General features: G+C 36.6%; 1 protein-coding gene and 1 long non-coding RNA gene across 2 annotated transcripts in view; one reads left to right on the forward strand and one right to left on the reverse strand.

Annotated features, from left to right (window-relative positions):
- Positions 1-27045, forward strand: part of KHDRBS2 (KH RNA binding domain containing, signal transduction associated 2) — a 754183-nt gene that overhangs the window by 141586 nt on the left and 585552 nt on the right. The window lies entirely within an intron of this gene.
- The window catches only part of LOC309638419, a 328072-nt gene continuing 303823 nt past the window's right edge, over positions 2797-27045 (reverse strand). Inside the window, exon 2 of the long non-coding RNA XR_014251109.1 lies at positions 2797-26247. This is a non-coding gene — a long non-coding RNA (uncharacterized lncRNA). The remainder of the gene's footprint in view (positions 26248-27045) is intronic.

A 27045-nucleotide genomic window follows, 5' to 3' on the forward strand; every position in this document is an offset into this window, starting at 1 on the left:
AATCATTACATTTATCATCCCCTCCAGACACTGCACTTTCCATATTATCCTGAGACCCTCTCAGAAACGTTGGCACTTCCTAGGGTTTGAGAATTATTTGAGTTCTTTGTTATTATGCATCCCTCTTTTAACATAGTATTACTGTAAAAGACCTTTGAGTAGCAGCTTTTTTTGTGGTGTCCTGAAAGAGTCACAGCTACAGCCTTACCTAATTGAAAAAAGAAGAAACCCTGATGGAACTGAACAAAGTGAAATTAAGCAACATCCAATGACCAGTGACTTATGGGAAGTGGGATATTTTCTCTTTCTCTCTCTTTTTAGAAAATACAATGTAATTTATAAGATAAGAAAATACTAGCTTACTAAACATACTGCTATTTTTGACAGATTTAAGGAAGATCTTCTGCTTAGTACAATATTTCTGGGAAGAGGTAGAAAAAAAATCATGCTTACTTCAGATTGGGCCATCTCCAAAGTCTTTGAATCGCTAGGATCGATTGTTCTTGGGAAGTTGAGGCAACATAGTGCAAACCTCTAAACTCACGGGACTAGACAACTCCATAGGCAAGAATAACTGACAGATGCCCGAAGTGTAATCGCTGAAGAGGAACCAATCTGAGGGCTAGATAAGTGTGCATATGGTCTTGTGACTGTCCTTTTGTAGGTCTTATGTTGTAAAGCATTTTTAATAGGAAGAGATCTCAGTAGTCGAGTGTAAATATAACTGCTTGGGGTGTGCACTTGTGCATAAAAATGTAGCCTTTTACGGTGGGAACATGCCCAAATTCACTAGTAAAAGGCTGGGGGCCCTTAACCAGTGGAGAACGCTATGCTTAATCATTATACAAAAAATTTTGTATCTGCATTTGAATTTGTCTGCTGATATTTGAAAAAGTTAGCATTGTCATAGATGTGTAGACATGTCATTTTTCTTAACCCTTGAATAGGGGCTGGTACAGAGGAGATAAATTGTGCTTCTCTGCTACAGGGGCACAGTGCTGTGCTTAGTCCCATGCTGAATTACAGTAATCAATTTGGAAATACTTGTGAAAGGTGTAATTATGATTTAGCAGACAGCTTTCTTTTGGTCACTTCACACATGTTGACACATAAATGGAGTTTTTGTGCATGTGCCCCCTTTACTTTTTTTTAAGGATAACAATTGATTACTCTGTGGATAAGAGACATTGGCAGTAAAATGAAAGCATTGTAATAGAGGATATATTTTAAAGGAATGTGAATCAAGTCTGTAGAAACTTATATATAAGCCGTACTTCCAAGTTGAATAAAGCATGTAAGGGAAACTTTAAACCTTTTTATTTTCTTCTTTTAAAATCTATTTATAAAGTAGTTACTTAAAGGCAAGACTTAATGAAGTAAGGAATAGCTGAGAAAACAGGCAGCAAGCAGTGATTTCTTCAAAGTTTTGTTTTGTTTAGGTGATTTGGGACACTGGTCATCCAAGGTACAACTTTGGATGACCTAAGAATTTAGGGAGAGATTTGGGAAACTGTGAGATAATGAGGAAAGTTTAAAAACTTCAGAGGACTATTTTCTTTTTCTGGGAAGTATTAATTCATAACAATCAATGACTCTCTGAGGGTAGTAGCCATGTAATTTTGCCTTGTGGGTCAAATAAAGGAGAAGTTACATGATAATTTTCAAGGGGAGAAGTATGCATATGGAATATCTGAGAACAGAGATGTGGTAGAGACCCAGAAAAAACAGGCACCGGTTTCATTATTTCATCAACATAATTACTACCAAACCCCATTTGAGTATCCTTTTCTGGCTTAAAAATATGGAAACTGAAGGGAAGATGAGTTTCTGAATAGGATGGAAGAAATAATGCAAAATTGACTCTCCAAAACCAAAAGCAGTACAGTGAGAGGAAGGTCCCAGATGTGAGAGCCTGGAGAGGGAAAGGATAAACTAGGAAGGGAAAAGAGAGAGAACACTGCACCATAGATGCTGCATGGTAAGTAGGAGTTTCCTTTTTTCTAATTTTAATTTTTATTGGAGTATAGTTGATTTACAATGTTGTGTTAGTTTCAGATGCACAGCAAAGTGAATCAGTTATACATATACATATATCCACTCTTTTTTAGATTCTTTTCCCATATAGGCCATTACAGTGTGTTGAGTTCCCTGTGCTATACTGTAGGACCTTGTTAGTTATCTATTTTTTATATAGTAGTGTCTATATGTCAACCCCAATCTCCCAATTTATCTCTCCCCCCTCACACACTGGTAACCATAAGTTTGTTTTCTACATCTGTGATTCTACTTCTGTTTTGTAAATAAGTTCAGTTGTACCCTTTTTGTAGATTCTGCATATAAGGGATATCATATGATATTTGTCTTTCTCTGTCTGACTTACTTCACTCTATGAAAGTCTCTAGGTCCACCCATGTTGATGCAAATGGCATTATTTTGTTTTTTTTTATGACTGAGTAATATTCCATTGTATATATGTACCACAACTTCTTTATCCATTCCTCTGTTGATAGACATTTATTGTTTCCATGTCTTGGCTATTGTAAATAGTGCTCCAGTGAACATTGGGGTGCATGCATCTTTTCAAATTATGGTTTTCTCTGGGTATATGCCGAGGAGTGGGATTGCTGTGTCAAATGGTAGTTTTATTTTTAGTTTTTTGAGGAACCTCCAGACTGTTCTCTACAGTGGTTGTACCAATTTACATTCCCACCAAAAGTGTAGGCGGGTTCCCTTTTCTCCACACGTAGATTTTTGATGATGGCAATTCTGACTGGTGTGAGGTGACACCTCATTGTAGTTTTTTGTTGTTTTAAATTTATTTATTTATTTATTTATTTATTATTTTTGGCTGTGTTGGGTCTTTGTTTCTGTGCGAGGGCTTTCTCTAGTTGCGGCGAGCGGGGGCCAGTCTTCATCCTGGTGTGCAGGCCTCTCACTATCGCGGCCTCTCTTGTTGCAGAGCACAGACTCCAGACACGCAGGCTCAGTAGTTGTGGCTCATGGGCCCAGTTGCCCCGCGGCATGTGAGATCTTCCCAGACCAGGGCTCGAACCCATGTCCCCTGCATTGGCAGGCAGATTCTCAACCACTGAGCCACCAGGGAAGCCCCTCATAGTAGTTTTGATTTGAATTTCTTTAATAATTAGTGATGTTGAGCATCTTTTCATGTGCTGTTTGGCCATCTGTATGTCTTCTTCAGAGAAATGTCTATTTAGATCTCCCACCCATTTTTTGATTGGGTTGTATATTTTTTTGATATTGAGTGGCATGAGCTGTTTCTATATTTTGGAGATTAATCCCTTGTCAGTTTCTTCATTTGCAAATATTTTCTCCCATTCTCAGGGTTGTCTTTTTGTTTTGTTTATGGTTTCCATTGCTATGCAAAAGCTTTTAAGTTTAATTAGACCCATTTGTTTATTTTTGTTATTTTCATTACTCTAGGAGGTAGATCAAAAAAGATCTTGCTGAAATTTATATCAAATAGTGTTCTGCCTATGTTTTCTTCTAAGAGTTTCTGGCCTTACATTTAGGTCTTTAATCCATTTTGAGTTTTTTTGTGTGTACGGTGTTAGGAGGTGTTCTAATTTCACTCTTTTACATGTAGCTGTCCAGTTTTCCCAGCAGCACTTATTGAAGAGACTGTCTTTTCTCCATTGTATATTCATGCCTCCTTTGTCATAGATTAGGTGACCATAGGTGCGTGCGTTTATCTCTGGACTTTCTATCCTGTTCCATTGATCTATATTTCCCTTTTTGTTCCAGTACCATACTGTTTTGATTACTGTAGCTTTGTAGTATAATCTGATGTCAGGGAGCCTGATTCCTCTTGCTGCATATTTTCTTTCTCAAGGTTGCTTTGGCTATTTCGGGTCTTTTGTGGTTCCATACAATTTGTGAAATTTTTTGTTCTAGTTCTGTAAAAAATGCCATTGGTAATTTGATAGGGATTGCATTGAATCTGTAGATTGCTTTGGGTAGTATAGTCATTTTCACAATATTGATTCTTCCTATCCAAGAATGTGGTATATCTCTCCATCTGTTTGTGTCAACTTTGATTATTTTCATCAGTATCTTATAGTTTTCTGAGTACAGGTTTTTGCCTCCTTAGGTAGGTTTATTCCTATCTATTTTATTTTATTTTTTGATGCAATGATAATTGGGATTGTTTCCTTAATTTCTCTTTCTGATCTTTTGTTGTTAGTATATAGGAATGCAAGAGCTTTCTGTAAATTAATTTTGTATCCTGCAACTTTACCTAATTCATTCGTAAGCTCTAGTAGTTTTCTGGTAGCATCTTTAGGATTTTTTATGTGTAGCATCATGTCATCTGCAAACAGTGACAGTTTTTTTGTTTTTTTGTTTTTTTAACATCTTTATTAGATTATAATTGCTTTACAATGGTGTGTTAGTTTCTGCTTTATAACAAAGTGAATAAGTTATACATAAACATATATCCCCATATCGCTTCTCTCTTGCAACTCCCTCCCTCCCACCCTCCCTATCCCACCTCTCTAGGTGGTCACAAAGAACCGAGCTGATCTGCCTGTCCTATGTGGCTGCTTCCCACTAGCTATCTATTTTACATTTGGTAGTGTATATATGTCCATGCCACTCTCACTTAGTCCCAGCTTACCCTTCCCCCTCCCCATATCCTCAAGTCCATTCTCTAGTAGTTCTGCATCTTTATACTTGTCTTGCCCCTAGGTTCTTCAGGACCTTTTTTTTTTTTTCTTAGATTCCATATATGTGTTAGCATACAGTATTTGTTTTCCTCTTTCTGACTTACTTCACTCTGTATGACAGATTCTCGGTCCATCCACCTCACTACAAATAACTCAATTTCGTTTCTTTTTATGGCTGAGTAATATTCCATTGTACAATGTGCCACATCTTCTTTATCCATTCATCCATTGATGGACACTTAGGATGCTTCCATGTCCTGGCTATTGTAAATAGAGCTGCAATGAACATTTTGGTACATGACTCTTTTTGAATTATGGTTTTCTCAGGGTATATACCCAGTAGTGGGATTGCTGGGTTGTATGGTAGTTCCATTTTTAGTTTTTTAAGGAACCTCCATACTGTTCTCCATAGTGGCTGTATCAATTTACATTCCCACCAACAGCACAAGAGGGTTCCCCTTTCTCCACACCCTCTCCCGCTTTATTATTTGGAGATTTTTTGATGATGGCCATTCTGACCGGTGTGAGATGATATCTCATTGTAGTTTTCTAATGATTAATGTTGTTGAGCATTCTTTCATGTGTTTGTTGACAATCTGTATATCTTCTTTGGAGAAATGTCTATTTAGGTCTTCTGCCCATTTTTGGATTGGGTTGTTTGTTTTTATGATATTGAGCTGCATGAGCTGTTTGTAAATTTTGGAGATTAATCCTTTGTCAGTTGCTTCATTTGCAAACATTTTCTCCCATTCTGAGGGTTGTCTTTTTGTCTTGTTTATGGTTTCCTTTGCTGTGTAAAAGCTTTTAAGTTTCATTAGGTCCTATTTGTTTATTTTTTTTAAATTTCCATTTCTCTAGGAGGTGGGTCAAAAAGGATCTTGCTGTGATTTATGTCATGGAGTGTTCTGCCTATGTTTTCCTCTAAGACTTTAATAGTGTCTGGCCTTACATTTAGGTCTTTAATCCATTTTGAGTTTACTTTTGTGTATGGTGTTAGGGAGTGTTCTAATTTCTTTTACATGTAGCTGTCCAGTTTTCCCAGCACCACTTATTGAAGAGGCTGTCTTTTCTCCACTGTATATTCTTGCCTCCTTTATCAAAGGTAAGGTGAACATATGTGCAAGGGTTTATCTCTGGGCTTTGTATCCTGTTCCATTGATCTATATTTCTGTTTTTGTGCCAGTACCATACTGTCTTGATTACTGAACAGTGACAGTTTAACTTCTTCTTTCCAATTTGTATTCCTTTTATTTCTTTTTCTTCTCTGATTGCCTAGGACTTCCAAGACTGTGTTGAATAATAGTGGCAAGAGTGGACATCCTTGTCTTCTTCCTGATCTTAGAGGAAATGTTTTCAGTTTTTTACCATTGAGTATGATGTTTGCTTGGGTTTGTCATATATGGCCTTTATTATCTTGAGTAGTAGGAGGTGTTTTGTTCAAAGGAAATAATATTTGTTGCTATGGGCTGAATTGTGTCTCCCCCAAATGTATATGTTGAAGCCCTAACCCTAATTATCTCAGATGTGACTACAGATCTTCCTGAACTTACAATGGGGTTACTTTCCAATAAACCAAACCATCATATGATGAATATATCATATGTTGAAAATGCATTTACTACATCTAACCTGCTGAACATCATAGCTTAACCCAGCCTGCCTTAAACATACTCAGAACACTTACATTAGCCTACACTTGGGCAAAAGCATCTAAGCAAAGCCTATTTTATAATAAAGTGTTGAATATATCATGTTATTTATTGAATACTGTGCTGAAAGTAAAAAAAAAAACAGAGTGGTTGTCTTGGTTCAGAATGGTTATAAAGTGTATCCGTTGTTTACCCTGACCATGTACCTGACTGGGAGCTCCAGCTCGCTGCCACTGCCCAGCATCATGGGAATATAAAATGGATGGATTTTATATCAATAGCCTAGGAAAAGAGCAGAATTTAAAATATGAAGTATGGTTTCTACTGAATGCATGTCACTTTCACAACATTGTAGAGTCAGACAGTCATAAATTGAACCATTGTAAGTTGGGGGCTGTGTTTGGAGAGAGAACCCTAAAGAGGTGATTAAGTTACAAAGACCATTAGGGTGGGCTCTAATTCAGTCTGACTGGTGTCCCTATAAGAAGAGTAAATTTCATTTAACAAGAGTTGCCAGGGATTTATGCACATAGAGGTTTATTGGCCCTGTGAGGGCAGTGAGAATGTGGCTTACTGTAAACCAAGGACAGAGGCTTCAGAAGAAACCAATCCTGACAACAACATGATCTTGGACTTCTGGCCTCCAGAACTGTGAGAAGATAAATTTCTGTTGTTTAAACCACCCAGTCTGTGGTATTTTGTTATGGAAGCCCTAGCAAACTAATACATGTGTCCTCCACAAACCAATTTCATTTGGGAAGAATTAAATACTAGTTAGAAGAGTGCAGGGTGGAGTGATGGGATAAAGAGGAGAAGGAGGATGGTGATGATCACACAAGACTACAAATGTACTAGAAATGATTAAATTGTATACATTAAATGGGTGAATTTTATGGTATGTAAATATACCTCAATAAACCTTTTTGAAAAAGATTATAACTAAGACTACAATCTCTTTCAGAAGATAGAAGCAGAGAGACTACTTCCTAACTCATCCTATGAGGCCAACATGACCTAATACAAAAGCCAGACAAAGACATTACAAGAAAGGAAAATTACAGACCAGTATCTGTTGTGAACATAGATGTAAAAATCCTTAACAAATTATTAGCAAATCAAATCCGAAAAAAAAAAAAAAAAAGGAATTATACACTATGGCCCAATGGGAGTTATCTTAGGTGTGCAAGGCTGGTTCAGCATTTGAAAATCAGTTAATGTAATCCATTACATCACCATACTAAAAATGAAAAATTACATGATCAAATTAATAAATGTAGAAAAAACGTTTGACAAAAGCCAATAACCACTCATGATTAAAAACTCAGTAAGATGAGGTACATGGTGAGGATGTCCCCTCCCATCACTCCTTTTCAAAGCTGTACTAGAAGCCCTTGTTAATGGACTAAGGCAAGAGAAGAAAATAGAAGGTATACAGATTGGGAAGAAAGACATAAAATTGTCTTTATTCACAGATATCATAATCATCTATTGGTGATTATGTAGAAAATCCAGAAGCATTGACAAAAAAAAACTCTTTAACAAGCAATTAGAGGAAGATTGCAGGATACAAGATTAATATACAAAAGTCAGTTGCATACCTATCTACCAATAATGAACAAGTGGAATTTAGAATTAAAAATGCAATACCATTTACATTATCACCTCCCAAAAGTAAATACTTAGGTATAAATTTAACAAAATACAACATCTCTATGAGGAAAACTACAAGACTCTCATGAACAAAATCAAATAAGGTGAAATAAATAACTTGAAAGATAATCCACATTCATGGATAGGAAGACTCAATATTGTCAAGATGTCAGCCCTTCCCAACTCAATTTATAGGTTCAATACAATCTCAATCTAAATCCCAGCAAGTTATTTTATGGATATCTACAACTTTTTCTAAAGTTTATATGGAGAGGCAAAAGACTCAGAAAAGCCAACACAATATTGAAGGAGAAGAACAAAGTTGGAAGACTGATACTACCTGACTTCAAGACTTACTATAAAACTACAGTGATCAGGACAGTGTGGTATTGACAAAAGGTTAGACAAATAGGTCAACTGAATAGCATAGAGAACTCAGAAATAGATCCCCATAAATATAGTCAACTGACCTTTGACAGGAGCAAAGGCAATACAATGGAGCAAAGATACTCTCTTCAACAAATGGTGCTGGTAAAACTGGATGTCCACATCCAGAAAAATCAATCTAGACACAGACCATACACCCTTCACAAAAATTAACTAAAAATATAAAATGCAGAACTATAAAAATCCTAGAAGATAACATAGGAAAAAATTTAGATGACCTTGGGTATGGTGATGACTTTTAAGAAAAGATACCAAAGCATGATCCATGAAAGAAATAATTAGTAAGCTGGACCTCAATAAAATTAAAAACTACTCTGTGAAAGACAGTATCAAGAGACTTAGAAGACAAGTTACAAAATGGGAGAAAATATTGTAAAAGACACATCTGATAAATCTGAAATATAAAAATAACACTTAAAATTTAAGAATAAGAAAGCAACCCATTTAAAACATGGACGAGGACCTTAAAGAGATCTCAACAGAGAAGATAAACAGATGCCAAATAAACATATGAAAAAATGATTCACATCATATGTCATCATAGAAATGCAAATTAAAACAACAATTAAAAATACTACAACACATCTATTAGAATGGCCAGAATCAAGAACACTGACAACATGCACTGCTATAGAAGATGTGGAGCAACGGTATCACTCACTTGCTGATGGGAATGCAAAATGGTATGGCCACTTTGGAAGATAGTTTGGTGTTTTCTTACAAAACTAAATATAGTCTTACCGTATGCTCCCAGTGTCATGTTCCTTGATATTTACCCAAAGGAGCTGAAAACTTAAATCCACACAAAAACCTGCACACAGATGTTTATAGAAGTTTTATTCATAATTGACAAAACTTGGAAGTAACCAAGATGTTCTTTGGTAGATGAATGGATAAGCTGTGGTATGTCTAGACAATGGAATATTACTCAGCACTACAAAGAAATAAGCTATCAAGTTATGAAAAGACATGGAGGAAACAAATGTATATTAGTGAAATAAACCAATCTGAAAAGGCTTCGTGCTGTATGATTCCAACTACATGACATCCTGGAAAATGCAAAACTGTGAAGATAGGAAAAAGATCAGTGGTTGAAGGAGCTGGGTGGGAGGGATGATTAGGCAGAGTAAAGAGGATTTTTAGCGCAGTGAAAGTACTCTATATTATACGCTAATGAGTGATTCATGTCATTATGTTTGTCAGAACCCATAGAATGTATACAAGAGTGAACTGTAAACCGTGGACTTTGGGTGATTACGATGTGTAGGTTTATCTGTTGAAACAAGCATACCATCTGGTGGGAATGTTGACAATGGGAGAGGCTATGCATGTGTGAAGCAGGGGGTATATAGGAAATCTCGGTACCTCCCTCTCAATTTTATGGTAAATCTAATACACTCTAAAAAAATAGTTAAAAATAAAAACCTATGGTCCTTGTTTCATGCACTGATGGATCAGTCTAGAAAAGTGGAGAAATAGACCCAAGTATGTGTGAGAATTTACAATGTGAGAATTTGGCATGTCAAATTCTTTGTAAGAAATATTTTATTTAACAAATAACGTAGCTGCAGTAGAAATAGTTATTTTGTCTCATACCTTATTCCAGTATAACTTAGTGTGTTTAAAATTTAAATACAAAAAATTGTATATTTTCTAGTCTAGATTGAATATTTTAGTAGGGTGAAGGCCTCCAAGAATCTTAAGGTCAGATCTCATAATGAAAAAAGAATGTTTTGAGATTTCTGCATTAAAATAGTAATGATATAAACAAAATAGAAATAAAAATACTTTAACATATGAAAGGAACTCTTACAAATCAGTAATAAAAATGAAATCCATAGTTGAAAACAGAAAGAAATACAAATTAATATAAACTACATTATGATGCAGGAATGAACAACTCCCTAATCCCAGTGTGATAATACATCGAAGCTTATTTTTCTTCCTATTACCTATCTATTATTGGTAGGCCGGTGGGGGGGTGGGGGTTGGGGTTGCTTATTATGGTCACTCATGAACTCAAACTGACAGAGGTTCCATGTGACCCACAATCCCATGATCACCAGGGCAGGAGGAAGGCAACACAGTGAATCACACACTGGCTCTAAAAGCTTCTGCCTGGTAGTGACATTTCTTCTGTTCATAGTTAATTGACTAAAGTGCCACACAAGGCCCAGCCTAGCTACCCAGGAATCAGTGTGTACAGTGTATGCCTAGAAGGAGCTAGACTATTTCTTAGCACCTCTAATGACCACTACAAGAGCCATTCAGGCAATTGGAAAACATACTAATACCTATAAGTAGATGAAACAAGTGCTTAGCCTTATTAATAATGAAAGTAATGCAAACTAAAGAGAACTCAAATTTTAATTAAGTTGGCAACAGTAAAATGAAAGTTAAAACCCAGATTTGGTAAAATATGTACAGTAGTATATTTATGTATGGTTGGTAGAAATGCTAATTGGAACACTTTTTGATGGGCCACACTGATACATTTAAAAGATTTTTAATGAGAAAAAGAACATAATTAAACAATGGCAAATAGGTGGATGTATAAAGGTGTTCATCACAATCTTTTTTAAAATAAAAAATATGAATAGCCAAGATGTTTAGGAAATTTGATAAATTATGATATAGCTCTCAAAAGAAAAATTATAAACTTATCAAAATAATACTATAGTTCTGTATTTATTGACAGAGAAAGTTCATGACAATGTATTTTTAAATGTAAACAGTAGGTTACACAGTACCTTACATGGAACTTCTTGTAAACATTCAGGCAGCCACCTTATCACATTTAGGCTGTAACAGTAGATACCAAAAAGATAACTGATTTTCATTTTGTTATTTAAAAACTGCATATGGATTTTTATATTCAGTATTAGTATGTCATTAATTAACATTAGTGATATAATTAATATGTCCTTCACTGTAATAATTATTCCATGTAATTGAACATCCCTGTTGAAACCCTTGAAATTCAACTTTTTTCTGTCCCTGCTCTCTCCAACACATCGCATTATGTTTATTGTCATGGCCAAAAATACCACTTGCATAGACTATAGAAAAATTGATTCTATTGTTTGAGTCTCATCTCTTTTTGTATGTCCCTCAATCATCTCAAACACAATATGCGCAGCACTACCCTACACAAATAGCCTTCCTCCATATTTATTACTTCTGGCTATGGCACTTCTAGCCTTCCTGTTGCATGATCCAGATATTTGGATTTTATTCTTGACACCCTCTTCTTTCTGAACCCTCGCAGTGGGTTCTTCAATATAGTTAAATTATACTTCTTCAATATAGTTAAATTTATCCATTTCTCTCCACCCATTCTGAGATCTTATTTGTTCTAATCTTCTAATTTTTACTAATGCAACAGCTGTGCTCCCAACTTCCAGTCTTGCTCCCGTTCTCATCCAATTTTCAGGTAGTATTCAGGTGATCTTTTAAAAATATAAATCCAATCATGAATACTGCTTAAAACAATCTGATGGCTTCCCATCAGATAGGAAATATCCTTAGTGCTCCACAAGGTATATTACCTGGTCTCCCTTCCTAACTTCACAGACATGCCGCTTCCTTTACATTGTTCTTCATGCACTGCACATTCGGTTACATGCAATCTCATCTCAGAGCCTAACATACCCTGCATCTTCTTATTGGGATATTCTTTTCATGTTGCTTACCATACCTAAAAACTGCTTATCCGTGAGATATTAGGTTAAATGGTATTTTTCCAAAGAAGCTGTTCTTAAATCCTCCAAACTAAATCAGGTAGTGTCTTTCAAAAAAAATGAGAGTAAATATTGATTGGTAAGATGAAACTCAGATCCAAATAACAGTAAATCTTAAAGAGCATGTAGCCATTTCACATGAACATTGTCCCCTAGAACACAGAAAATACATATCCAGATATCAGGGAAGCTTGCAGATAAGACTGCCGAGCCACCATCAGTGTTTGTTGGAGAAAAGAGACATAAGTATTAAGAGTTCTGAGGGATTCAAGATGGGTAAATGCCTACTAATTTTCATAAAACATTAGAGGATGCTTTTTATAAAACTACTAACTGGTTGACCTGAATGCTACTTTGAAAGGATTTATTGTTTAAAAATGCATATTTTGCTAATATCTAAAACAGGAAAAAAGTATAATTAGAAATAACCAGCATGGGTTTCTAAATGTAAATCATGTCAAGCTAACTTTTTAGGCAGGAAAATATGGTAGACTTAACATTCTTGTTTTATGAGAGGCATTTTACTAATTCCTTCATGATATAATAGAGAAATATAGGACACAGGTAAAAGTAACTAAGAGGATTGGTACCTGGTTGAAATAATGTACCTGGTTATTTTTTTTTTTAAAGATTTATTGATTGATTGATTGATTGATTGCTATGTTTGGTCTTCGTTTCTGTGCTAGGGCTTTCTCTAGTTGCAGCAAGCGAGGGCCACTCTTCATCGCGGTGCGCGGGCCTCTCACTATTGTGGCCTCTCTTGTTGCGGAGCACAGGCTCCAGACGCGCAGGCTCAGTAGTTGTGGCTCACAGGCCCAGTTGCTCCGTGGCATGTGGGATCCTCCCAGACCAGGGCTCGAACCCATGTCCCCTGCATTAGCAGGCAGATTCTCAACCACTGCACCACTAGCAAAGCCCCTGTACCTGTTTTTTTTTTTTTTTTTAATGATGCTAGAGTCGATTCCACATCTCACTCTTGTTTTTTGTTTTTTTTTAAATTTTATTTGTTTATTTATTTATTTTTGGCTGTGTTGGGTCCTCGTTTCTGTGCGAGGGCTTCCTCTAGTTGCGGCAAGTGGGGGCCACTCTTCATCGCAGTGCGCGGGCCTCTCACTATCGCGGCCTCTCTTGTTGCGGAGCACAGGCTCCAGACGCGCAGGCTCAGCAATCGTGGCTCACGGGCCCAGTTGCTCCGCGGCATGTGGGATCCTCCCAGGCCAGGGCTCGAACCCGTGTCCCCTGCATTGGCAGGCGGACTCTCAACCACTGCGCCACCAGGGAAGCCCGTGTACCTGGTTTTAATTGTCAGTTTTGAAAGACATGTTTAGTGGTGTGCGGTGGACATACGGGTGTTACTTTATCACTGGTTCATATGAGGCACTAAGAGTAGGCTCACCACACATTGTTGTTGGCTTTTTCGATGGCAGTTGTATTGACTAATTGAATTTAGATCTATGTTTTGTATCTTAAAAAGGGATAACTATAAGGACATGTATTTTGTTCCCAATAGAGATGTCAGAAGTACTGTCTATATAAATCCATATTGTGTGACAGCTTTAAAAGCAGCAAGCTATTCAGAATAAGTGAGACAGTAATTCTATTCTGCATTAATCAGACTCTTAGAATATTACATTCTGTTCTAAACCTGTCGTTCGAAAATAGAGGGAAAAGAATAGTACCCTGAAACTTACCAGACGAAAATGACTGTTATACGATCGAGAATTGCTCAAAATCACCTCCTAAGAAGAAAGTGCATTGGAACTGGGAATTTACCCTCTCTGTTTCTCTGTCTCTGTCTCTATCTCTCTCTATATATAACGTTTTCCTAGATGCATTTCACCACCTGCTTGTTTGTAATATGTAGATATTTCGTTACAGAACTTCAGAATACAGTTCTTTTAAAAAGTATAAACATATAGCTGATAGAAGCTTTAGCATCCATCTATTCCTTCCTAAGTTCATGGGCATAGTTTATCCTGACCTAAAGTAGTCCTATTTCCTCTTAACTTGAAATTTCTTCAAACATTCTTGTTGCTTATTCCATTGTGGTGTTCTAGATGTTTACTTAAGTTTACAGCGGTACTGATATTTACTTAAAAATAATCATATTCCACATTTTTGATGGAAAATACACCCATATTTATATATAAAACAAACACCTTGGTTAGGTACTTAGAAGAGCTAATAGTGTTTATGGACAGTAGTATTAAAGAGTTCACTCTACCAAAAATTTCTTTGGAATGAGGCTACTTCCTGAGACTTGTATCCTCTAAATTAATCTGGATTCTTGTAGAGCATATGCAGGTTTAGATGATTGGAATTTAAATCAAAGAATAATTTTAGGTCAATTAGAACAGATATGTTCAGAGACATATTTTTGGATGTTTTAAAATACAGATAGAATTGCCTTTGCAATTTGAGGCTAAGATCTGAGGTCTAAAGTTTGAAATTAATATTTTAAGCACAACTTAGCTTACCCCCATACGATAGTAATAATGGTAATAAAATATAATCACTACCTACTCTACAAAAAGGGTGAACTTTTACTGTCTCTGTTCCAGGTGGAATATTTTTTCTTGTTTTGAAAGCTGAACCTTTGTAATGCTCATAGTTAAAAAAAAAAAAAAAAAGCTTATCTGTAGGGAAAACACCAAATAAACAATAGTATAAACTTTTGACTACCTGACTAGCTAAAACTACATGACTACATAGATAGAATGGTAAAATGTAAGAATGAGATCATAATACCTGCCATACAACACCAAACATTTCAGATATATGACCATCCAAGAGCAGATGATTACACTCCATCCAGTACGTGCCAACGTTGTCCTACTTGAAGAATCTTCAAATAGCTACTTGAGGCCTTTCTCTCAGTCCAGACACAGATCATGTCAGAGGTGCCAAGGGATTAATGACTTTGGTAGCAGCCCCTTGCCAATGACAAAAGGTGTTGGGGACAATTACCTAGTTTCTTCACTTCTTGGGTGGATAACCCTGAGGGATGGTCTACACTGTTTCACAGAAGTCCCAAGGGGATTGAGCCGCAGTTGCTCACAGCAGTAACCTGATGAGTTAGGCCTTTTCTTGGCCTTCTTCACTTCCTTTTCTCACTTCCTCACTTCCCTAGTGCATCCTGGAATTCCCTCCCAGATGGCCCACTCACACTGCACCTTTTGTCTCAGAGTCGGCATTTAGGGCAGGCCAGCCTGAGACAGCTGCTTATTGATGTTCTCATGGAAATCCAGGTAAATAGATCCCAAGAGATGCAAGGTTGCAAAATTGTACATTCAGGGAATGTTAACCAGCAATCTTTCAGGCAACAAGACACATTTTACCCATCAAAGCACAAATAGAAGCCTAAAACAAAACAACAACTAAACAGGAGGAAGGCAGCAGTTTTTTAAAAAAATCATATTCCAATTTTATACACTCTATGTGTAGACCTTGGCCTTTGCCAACTGGAAACCTAGCTACATTTACCCACTGCTATCTTACATTATCTTGACAGATCAACCCCTCTTGCTTGCCCTCATCCATACTATTCTTTCTGTAATTCCTGCAAATTGAGTACAATCAGAAGAAAAGTGTAGAAGTTCTACAGAAGAGGAAGGTAGTAGAGATGCAAAAAGCCCTGGGATTGGTGGTTGTCATTTTTTCTTTCTCTACTTTTGATGAGTTAAATATGGACTATGTAAAATTACTCAGGGGTATTTCCCACTCCATGTATTGTTTGATAAAGCATTAGGAAAGGCAAAAATTTTAGCCCAGGGAAATCACACTGGAAAATATGCTTCAGATACAATAAACTTAACTAAGAGCTTTGCACATCAGCTTTGCTTCTAACTTAAGATCTAAGGGTAGAATTATTTTAGTACCCACATAAATGAAAGGCACCAAAGGAAATCCACCTACCCTATCTGTTAACATGTGCCAGAGTAATGCATGGGATTATGTTTTATGTGCCCATAAAACAAACAAATAAGTAAATAAAAAATTAGAGATTGTTTGCATATTTATATCAAGACTGGCTATATAAAATACGATTATCATGAAGCCTATGATACAATTCTTTAAAAATACTAAAAATGGTTATGCATAAGAAAAAAATATTTTGGGGAAAAGGAGACTTGCAACAGTAAATAGAAGAAACATTAGAAGCATCCACTGCACTGAACTTCAGTCCTGTTTTGTTGAGAAAACCAGTGCCATCAGGCAGGATCTTCCTCATCTACCTCCTTCTCTAAAACCTAAGGCCGACTCCTTCCTCTGTCACATAGGGTGAAGTTTATTCTTCCCTGCCTAGTTTCAAATCACAATTTTGTTTTTTGCCAATTCTCACATCATCCATTAATCTCCTCTAGAGCCTTGTTTTGTTATTATTATTTGTCAGTATCACATTTTCTATGGGCCTTTCCCTTTTAGTCAATATACATATCTAATCTCTTCCATTTTAAAAAGGAAGTATACACCTAACTGTTGTCTAATATCTTTCCCCTCTTTCTTGTTTAGCTTTACAAAATAATTCTATTCCCACTGTGTTCAGTTCTATACTGCCATTAATTTCCCTGTTCACTTCATTCTGACTTTCATGCTCATTTCTGCCTTATTCAAGACTGTTCCACACTTTTGAAAATGTTTTGCATTCCTTGATCCTGTGAATTAAACTTCAGTAGTTCTGACAATCAGAAAACACTGATTTTCAAATTCAAATTTCCAATGTCCCCGAGGTAACAGTATCTTCCCTGATTGTAAATCACTGTTCTTTCAAAACTGTTCCCTTAGCTCCTCAGCATCATTCTAATTTTAAACACCAATAGAATTTCTTCCTATGCAAGACTTCCATGCTCCATTGTACACAGTTAAGCTCAATCTACTTTTTAAAACTTTATATTTCCTTCAATTCTAAAACACTGCATTTACCAGTTTCTCCTTAATACTTTTATGGGTTTCCTGTTTGCCTTTTTTCCCTCTATCTGGCCCTTAAATATCAGTGTTCGTCAGAGTTTCATTCTTAATCCGTAGCATCTGACACTTTACACTACTAGTGGTCCTTAATGTTTTTGGTTTTAATTTGTACATCTGTTTGAGATTCTATTGATATATATGGACATTTTGTCCTGACAAGATAAATGAGTGGATGGTAACGTGTATATTACAGAAGCACAAGGAGTTATACGTATATTTCAGAGGGCTTGTGAATTCTATGAGTCCCATTAATGGACTTTTGATGAAGAACTCTAACTACCCAGAATTTTATGTCATTTCTTTCCATGTTTATTAAAGAAGTCTCCCAACTGTCCCTGCTTCTAGTCTTGCCCCACAAATGTATTCTCTGCTCAGCTGCCAGAATTATTTATCTAAAATGGAAATCTGCTTGCAATATCTGAGCTTCTTCATATCATGTAGGATGTTTCCCATTATTTGTATGCTACCCATCTTTCCTACCTCATCTCTTTTCATTTCCTGCATATAAATATTTTTCATTGTGTGACTGCTACAGACCAGAAACTATATCAATTATTTCACCTTATTTCTAAATATTGTATCATTTTTACATATTATTAAGAGATTGGGAATTCTTCATGGAAACTACAGAAAGCTAGGAGCTTAAGAAAAATATGGAAGAAAAGATTTAAAGAAAAAGATTTTCTGGAAATTTTGTGTGTTTATAATTATGGAATAAGATGAATAGACCATGGAGTTTGGGTTATTTTTTATTTATATCCAGACACTTCAAATATTCTAAATGAATATTTGAAAGTAAATATGATGAGCCAGGGGAAGATGGCTGTTGCAAAGGTGAAATCCCACATGGCAAAGTTGAGAGGTGGAACTAGCATTAGGGGCAGAGGCAGAGCATAAACCATCCGCAGGGGAGCTGGGCTAATGGCAGCTCTCACTGTGATTGCTATTTAGTGAGTGGTTTGACGTATGTCATGTTACTCTAATGGTTTAAAAGTCATTCATTTGTAATAATCTATAATGGAATATAATCTGCAAAAATATTGAATCACTATGCTGTACACCTGAAACTAATGCAATATTATAAATCAATTAACTTTAATAAAAAATAAATAAATAAAAGTCAATGACCTTGTCATTGTTCTCGTCATTTTCTAATCACTCTGATTAAGTGTACATTGTACTGTAGAATGAGAACTACGTAGATTGAATCAATCTTAGGAGATGGGGCAATAAAGTGTAGCCTCAGAATTTAGTTATATTTCTTCCAGACTTGTCAATATATATAAATGATAAAAAACTTTTAAACTCAAATTAACAGAGTCATTTTTATAAAGTAATATATATTCTCTCTATTGCCTTTCTAGTGGCATCTAGTGAAATATTGTTTTTGAAAATTCTTGTCAAGGATTTTTTAAAAGTAATAAAATCTAAAGATTTTAAATACTAAGTTTTCAAATTGTTTTCCATCTTTTAAAAAAGTCAATTTGTTTTTAGCACTGTCTTTTTCAGGATTAAAAGAGCAGCATTGCATTTTCTGAGGGAAAAGTGCACAGCAAACAATTACTTATGACTTGCCAGTGGCCATTTTATGCACTGCCTTGGAATAATTTAATATCCAATTTTGCACTCTTCTTGTAAAAACATGCTTTCAGGTTGTTAAGATAAAACATTAACTATGCAGGTTTGTTTATATTTGACCTTATACTTTGTTGTAATGGCAACACATATAGTTTTTGATGAAATATCTCCATTTTCCTTAAATTTTTCTTGAGGGAGTAATCTGTATCAGTCATATCTGCAAAGTATAATGGGTTCGTAAATTCTAGTTTACAGTCAATTTCACACAGAACCATTTCTAGGTTTAATCAACCTCCTAGATGGTTTTGACAAGCTTCAGTTATCCTGTTATTTCTTTTGTTTGGCAACAGACTGCTATTTTAGGATTAAGTGAAAATGCAATATGAGCAATTCACTCTAGAATCACTTTTTTTTTATTAGCCTTTGAATTGGTGAAAGTAGTAAGAGATAATATTTTTGGTTGAATTTTGCATAAGTAGAAATTTAGAGGCCCACTTGCTTTACAAATAACAAGAATTTCACATAAATCACAGTTGATAGTCTAATATTCTCCTGAAATATGGATCTTTTAATATTGGTTTTATTGCAGGCTCTTATCAATATTGGTTTTATTGCAGAAGTGGCGCTGCATCTTCTAGTTATCTGATTAGTCAAAAGAGCAAATTCATTCCAAGGGCACAACTGTTGAAAAACGGATGCAATTACAGAATAATTGGAGCTTGTCAAAATCACCTAGATGGCTGGAGAAGAGACTACGATAACCTTTATGCATACAGTATTTGGAGTCAAGCAGACAGAAGGTTATTGAGTGCCTTTGCATGCTATTGCTTTGGCTCTAAGTCTTATTCAGAACATGGTGATCAATCATGGTTGTGCTCCTGGGTCATAAAAGTGTCAGCCCACAAGTCTGTCAACTGTGGGCCTGGCCAGTGAGGGAACAGGACATGAGCAGGTGAACATGGCAGCAAAACCAGCATGCAGGGCGACAAACATGGCAGGACAACACATTGTAGATATTCAATGTGATTTGAAGATCCCAGCTGAATAAATCCCATTGAACAACAATTGTACTGCTTAGAGGAAACTGCACATTTAGCTATGAGAACATCAGGATATGAATCCAAACATTTAAAATACTTTATTAAACCTTAGGTCCATGTTTCTAAAGTGGCAGCTCATGAAGTGCATGTTCAATCCTCATAGTATTTAAGAAACAGGAATTAGTGTGCAGCATTTCAACCTGGGTATTTCACATAGAAAACCTATTGAATTAAAATTTTATTTTATGAAAAAATTGGAAAAGAGAATACTACTGGGCTTTTGTAGCCTGAGGTCACTAATCAGTTGGTGAGACATAGTGACTCTTTCCTTAGATAGGCTGTGCCCCCTCCGGTCTGCCCAAGTCTCCATCACTCTCTGTTGTTCACTGACTCTGAGGCCAAATATCAGTTGTCATTTAATATAAATCTTGCAGTGCTTTTTGATTTATACCTGGCTAACATGCTTACCATGAGTTAATCCCCGGAAGATTGTCTGCTTTAGATGCCAGAAATCTAGAAGATGAAACAATCAGTCACAAAATCTGAGCATTACATTGATTTTAGAAAGACCTGAAAGTCTATCAGGTGAGGTTTAGCATCCAGGGGCTCCAGCCAGACAGTGGGGAAGGAGAGGAGCACATTTCAAAAAGGAAGGCCAGGCCGACTTTGCCGGTGCCATTAGTAAGTTCTTACACGTGTCACCAAAGAGCTATGAGTTTTGCCTCAGGGAACAGACTAAAAGACTCTGTGTCTATATTGCTGTGCTTTTAAAGTGCCTGGCAACCATTTGCCAGGCAGGAACCAGAAATCTCACATGATTGTGGTTTTTCACTGTGGTAACCACTCAATGATATTTTAACATTAGTGATAGTCTTACACTGTAATTGTTTTTCTAATTTTTTTTCCTAGGGGAGAAAAAAATCAAAGACTTAACATCATCAAATCAATTCTACTACCTAAGCAAAAGCAAACGCTATTACTTATGCAGTACTCATACAAAATTAAGGTAATCTTGAACACATTATAATGGATTAAACATATTTATATAGTAATGGAATGGTGCTGAATATTTAGTTATAATGAGTTCCTCATACTTAAAGGAGCATATCTCCTAATTGGGAATCATTTAGTGAAACTCCCTCTTATTAAGCTATATGATTTGAATAAAATCTTTCAGCTGCCTTAGTTCCATTTTCACGTATTGTCATGAGATTTAGTCCACAAGCATTGACAAACTAGGGCCCATGTATCAAATTCATGGCCTGTTTTTGTAAAGTTTTATTAGAGTATAACCATACCCATTTGTTTATGTATTGTCTACAGTTATTTTGTGTTACAACAAGAGTTGAGTAATTCCAAGAGACCATGTGATCTGAAAAGCCCCAAATATTTGCTGTCTGGCCCTTTACAGAAAATAAAATGTTGATCCATACCTTAGATACTCAATTACTTTTCATGAGCAAATCAGACCAAAGCAGGCCATGCTAATCTGGTTCAAAACTATTTTCATCTCATGTTAAGATGCATGATTTCTGGTCTTGATGCAGGAATTTATGGGAAATCTCTAAAATCCATTAGAAGGGAAGAGAATAAGAAACTTGGTCCTTTTAAAACACATTACAATAGTTGGCATAATGAAAATAATACTACTGTGTTTTATGTTTCTACTAGTTATCTTTCTTGAAACAGAAACATAACGTTGAATAAGTTAACATGGTGACAGATTTAGCATCTTAAATCAGGCTAAAACTGTAGAAGAGTCCCCATTAGTACCTTCTGGATTTTTCAGATACTCAGGTTTCAACTATGGTGGCTGCCTGCAGTTGATTTAAAGTACTCCATTGAAAGAGTTGCTCTCAGACTAGCTGCATCAGAACCACCTGGGGAGCTTGGACAGATGCCTGGGCTCCACCCTCAGAATTTCTGATTCAGTAGGGCTGGGGGAGGGCCAAGAATGTGCATTTCTAACAAGTTCCCCAGTGACGCTGATTCAGCAGCTTGGTTTAGGGACCATACTTTGAAAATCACAACATTAAGATATTTGCTCAGTGATGAGAAAATAAGGAATGTTCTACTTGATATATTCACTTGTATATTTTGTTATAAGAATGATTTTAGATGACAAATAGATTAATCATTTAAAGCAAAGGAAAGAAGCTTTAAAGCAACAGTGAAAACTTGAGTCTGAATCCTGGCTCTCTCATGTATTCATCAGCCAATTAAAATCTCAGTTTTCTCATAATTAAATAGTGGAGATGAATTTCTACCTACCTTAAAGGGTTATTTTGAACTATTATTGATTATTTAGTGATATGAAAATTACTGTTAAAAAGGTAAGACTTTTACAAACATTTCAAGAATATTAGCTAGTTATTAGAAATGTCATTCACCAAAATAAGCTGGATCATTTCACTGATTTCTATTCACATCTGTCTACTTCAGCTTATCCCCAGTGTCTCATTAATGAACAGGTGTGATTTGCATCATTAGAATCTTCCAAGCACTCATTCAGAACACAATCCACCTTAAAAAGAGTAAGCTGTTTATAGAAGCTGAGATAATGTACTGGACATCTTGTATGTATAACATAGGTCTCCTGTTTAACTTCTCCATCCCCACTCTTGACTGGTCTCCTCTCTCTTCTCTGCTATGAAAGACTGGTGGACATAGACCACATCAACAGCCTTCTATGGCTTCTGGCTTCCTGTTGGATTCCACCATTCAGGACCCCAGCAGGAAATCAGAAGCAGGGGGAGGATGGAGAAGAAGGTGAGGATCACTACTGCCTTGGTTTTTCTCTGTGACATTTCCTCAGGATGGCTTTGCTCCTTTCATGGAAGCCTGCTCTGCAGCCCTCCCTCTCCTGCTCAACTCTGCTCCCTCCTCCCTTCAGACCTGATGGAGCTAGAGCTTCCAGGGTACTACAGGCTCCATGCAGAGACTCACTTGTGCCACACCTATATGCTACTTTTATCTTTTTAAATAGCCCTTTTGCAAGTAAGCCCTCTTTGAATTATCACAATTTCAGTGGATCTTGTTAGGATCCTAAGTAATAATAACCCCTCATGATGATCTAATGAAGTAAATATTATTCTAACATTTTACAGATGAGGAAACTGAGGCTTCAGGAAAAGGCAGTGTCTAGACTCAAACTCCGAAGTGTGCATCACCCTGATACCAAAACCAGACAACTGCTAACTCCAAAGTGTGCAGTCTTTCTGGTCTTAAAGTTTCTCAAATGTTGGTATATAGGAGGATTACTTGGTGAATTTGTAAAACATATTGATTAGTAAGCTCTGTCAGACTCCCTGTTGAGAAAGAACTGGAATCACAACTAACTGCTGAACAATCATCAACAGGAAGACACTGGAACTCACCAAAAAAGATACCCCACATCCAAAGACAAAAGAGAAGCCCCAGTGAGATGGTAGGAGGGGTGTGATCACAATAAAATTAAATCCCATACCTGCTGGGTGGGTGACTCACAAACTGGAGAACAATTATACCACAGAAGTCCACTCACTGGAGTGAAGGTCTACCCACTGGAGTGAAGGCTCTGAGCCCCACATCAGGCTTCCTAACCTGGGGGTCCAGCAACAGGAGGAGGAATCCCCAAAGAATCAGACTTTAAGGCCAGCAGGATTTGATTGCAGGACTTGAACAAGACTGGGGGAAACAGAAACTCCACACTTGGAGGTCACACACAAAGTAGTGTGCACACCAAGACCCAGGAGGAAGGAGCAGTGACCCCATAGGAGACTGAACCAGACCTACCTGCTAGTGTTAGAGGGTCTCCTGCAGAGGCAAGGGGTGGCTGTGGCTCACCATGGGGACAAGAACACTGGCAGCAGAAGTTCTGGGAAGTACTCATCAGCCCTCCCACAGTCCACCATTAGCCCCACCAAAGAGCATGTAAGCTCCAGTGCTGGGTTGCCTAAAGCCAAACAACCAACAGGGAGGGAACTTCTCACCACCCATCAACAGACAAGTGGATTAAAGTTTTACTGAGCTCTGCCCACCAGAGCAACACCCAGCTCTACCCACTACCAGTCCCTCCCATCAGGAGGCTTGCACAAGCCTTTTAGGTAGCCTCATCCACCAGAGGGAAGACAGCAGAAGCAAGAAGAACTACAACTCTGCAGCCTGTGGAACAAAAACCACAATCGCAGAAAGATAGACAAAATGAAAAGGCAGAGGACTATGTCCCAGATGAAGGAACAAGATAAAACCTCAGAAAAATAACTAAACAAAGTGGAGATAGGCAACCTGCCAGAAAAAGAATTCAGAATAATTATACTGAAGATGATCCAGAACCTCAGAAAAAGAATGGAGGCAAAGATGTCAGAAATGCTTAACAAAGACCTAGAATAATTAAAGAACAAACAAACAGATAGGAACAATACAATAACTGAAATGAAAAATACACAAGAAGGAATCAATAGCAGGATAACTGAGTCAGAAGAACGGATAAGTGACCTGGAAGACAGAATGGTGGCAATCACTGCCACAGAACAGAATAAAGAAAAAAGAATGAAAAGGCATGAAGACAGCCTAAGAGACCTTGAGGACAACATTAAATGCACCAACATTCACATTATAGGGGTTCCAGAAGGAGAAGAGAGCGAGAAAGGAGCTGAGAAAATATTTGAAGAGATTAAAGTTGAAATCTTCCCTGACATGGGAAAGGAAATAGCTATCCAAATCCAGGAAATGCAGAAACTTCCAGGCAGGATAAACCCAAGGAGAAACACGCCAAGACACATAGTAATCAAATTGACAAAAATTAAAGACAAAGAAAAATTATTAAAAGCAACAAGGGTAAAACAACAAATAACATACAAGGGAACTCTCTTAAGATTAACAGCTGATTTCTCCACGGGAACTCTGCAATCTAGAAGGGAGTGGCACAATGTATTTAAAGTGATGAAAGGGAAGAAGCTACAACCAAGTATACTCTACCCAACAAGGATCACCTTCAGATTCGACAGAGAAATCAAAAGCTTTACAAAAAAGCAAAAGCTAAGAGAATTTAGCACCACCAAACCATCTCTACAACAAATGCTAAGGGAACTTCTCTAAGTGTGAAACACAAGAAAAGAAAAAGACCTACAAAAACAAACCCAAAACAATTAAGAAAATGGTGATAGGAACATACATATCGATAATTACCTTAAATGTGACTGGGTTAAACACTCCAACCAAAATACACAGACTGGCTGTATGGGTACAAAAACAAGACCCATATATATGCTGTCTACAAGAGACCCACTTCAGACCTAGGGACACATACAGATTGAAAGTGAGGGGATGGAAAAAGATATTCCATGCAAATGGAAATCAAAAAAAAGTTGGAGTAGCAATACTCATATCAGATAAAATAGATTTTAAAATAAAGAATGTTACAAGAGACAAGGACACTACATAGTGATCAAGGGATCAATCCAAGAGGAAGATATAACAATTATGGATATATATGCACCCAACATAGGATCACCTCAATACATATGGCAAATACTAACAGCTATAAAAGAGGAAATCGACAGTAACACAGTAATACTGTGGGACTTTAACGCTTCACTTGCTCCAATGGACAGATCATCCAGACAAAAAATTAATAAGGAAACAAAAGCTTTAAATGACACAATAGATCAGATGGACTTAATTGATATTTATAGGACATTCCATCCAAAAACAGCAGATTACACTTTCTTCTCAAGTGCACATGGAACTTTCTCCAGGATAGATCACATCTTGGGTCACAAATCAAGCCTCAGTAAATTTAAGAAAATTGAAATTGTATCAAACATCTTTTCTGACCACAACGCTATGAGATTAGAAATAAATTACACACACGAAAAACATAAAAACACAAACACATGGAGGCTAAACAATACATTACTGAATAACCAAGAGATCACTGAAGAAATCAAAGAGGAAATCAAAAAAATACCTTGAGACAAATGACAAAAGAACCCTACAATGATCCAAAACCTATGGGATGCAGCAAAAGCACTTCTAAGAGAAAAGTTTTTTTTTTCTTTAATTGGAGTATAATTGCTTTACAATGGTGTGTTAGTTTCTGCTTTATAACAAAGTGAATCAGCTATACATATACATATATTCCCATATCTCTTCCCTATTGTGTCTCCCTCCCTCCCACCATCCCTATCCCACCCCTCTAGGTGGTCACAAAGCACAGAGCTGATCTCCCTGTGCTATGCGGCTGCTTCCCACTAGCTATCAATTTTACATTTGGTAGTGTATATATGTCCATGCCACTCTCTATATAGGATGCAGCAAAAGCTCTTCTAAGAGAAGATTTTAACAATACAGTCCTACCTCAAAAAACAAGAAAAATCTCAAATAAACAATCTAAGCTTACACGTAAAGGAACTAGAGAAAGAAGAACAAACAAAACCCAAAGTTAGTAAAAAGAAAGAAATCATAAAGATCAGAGCAGAAATAAATGAAATAAAAATAAAGAAAACAATAGCTATGATCAGTAAAACTAATAGCTGGTTCTTTGAGAAGATAAACAAAATTGATAAACCTTTAGCCAGACTCATCAAGTAAAAGAGAGAGAAGAGTCAAATCAATAAAATTAGAAGTGAATAAGAAGTTACAATGGACACCACAGAAATACAAAGCATCATAAGAGACTACTAAAAGCAACTATATGCCAATAAAATGGGCAACCTGGAAGAAATGGACACATTCTTAGAAAGGTATAACCTTCCAAGAATGAACCAAGAAGAAATAGAAAATATGAACAGACAAATCACAGACACTGAAATTGAAACTGTGATTAAAAACCTTCCAACAAACAAAAGTCCAGGACAAGATGGCTTCACAGGTGAATTCTATCAAACATTTAGAGAAGAGCTAACACCCATCCTTCTCAAACTCTTACAAAAAATTGCCAAGGAAGCAACACTCCCAAACTCATTCTACAAGGCCACCATCACCCTGATACCAAAACCAGACAAACATACTATAAAAAAAGAAAAATACAGACCAACATCACTGATGAATATAGATGCAAAAATTCTCAACAAAATACTAGCAAACCCGATCCAACAACACATTAAAAGGATCATGCACCATGATCAAGTGGGATTTACCCCAGGGATGCAAGGATTCTTCAATATACGCAAATCAATCAATGTGATACACCATATTAAGAAATTGAAAAATAAAAACCATATGATCATCTCAATAGATGCAGAAAAAGCTTTAGGGAAAATTCAACACCGATTTATGATAAAAACTCTCCAGAAAGTCGGCATAGAGG

This window comes from Balaenoptera physalus (genome assembly GCF_965194825.1).
Source record: "Balaenoptera physalus genome assembly, chromosome: 11".
Taxonomy (NCBI): Eukaryota; Metazoa; Chordata; class Mammalia; order Artiodactyla; family Balaenopteridae; genus Balaenoptera; species Balaenoptera physalus.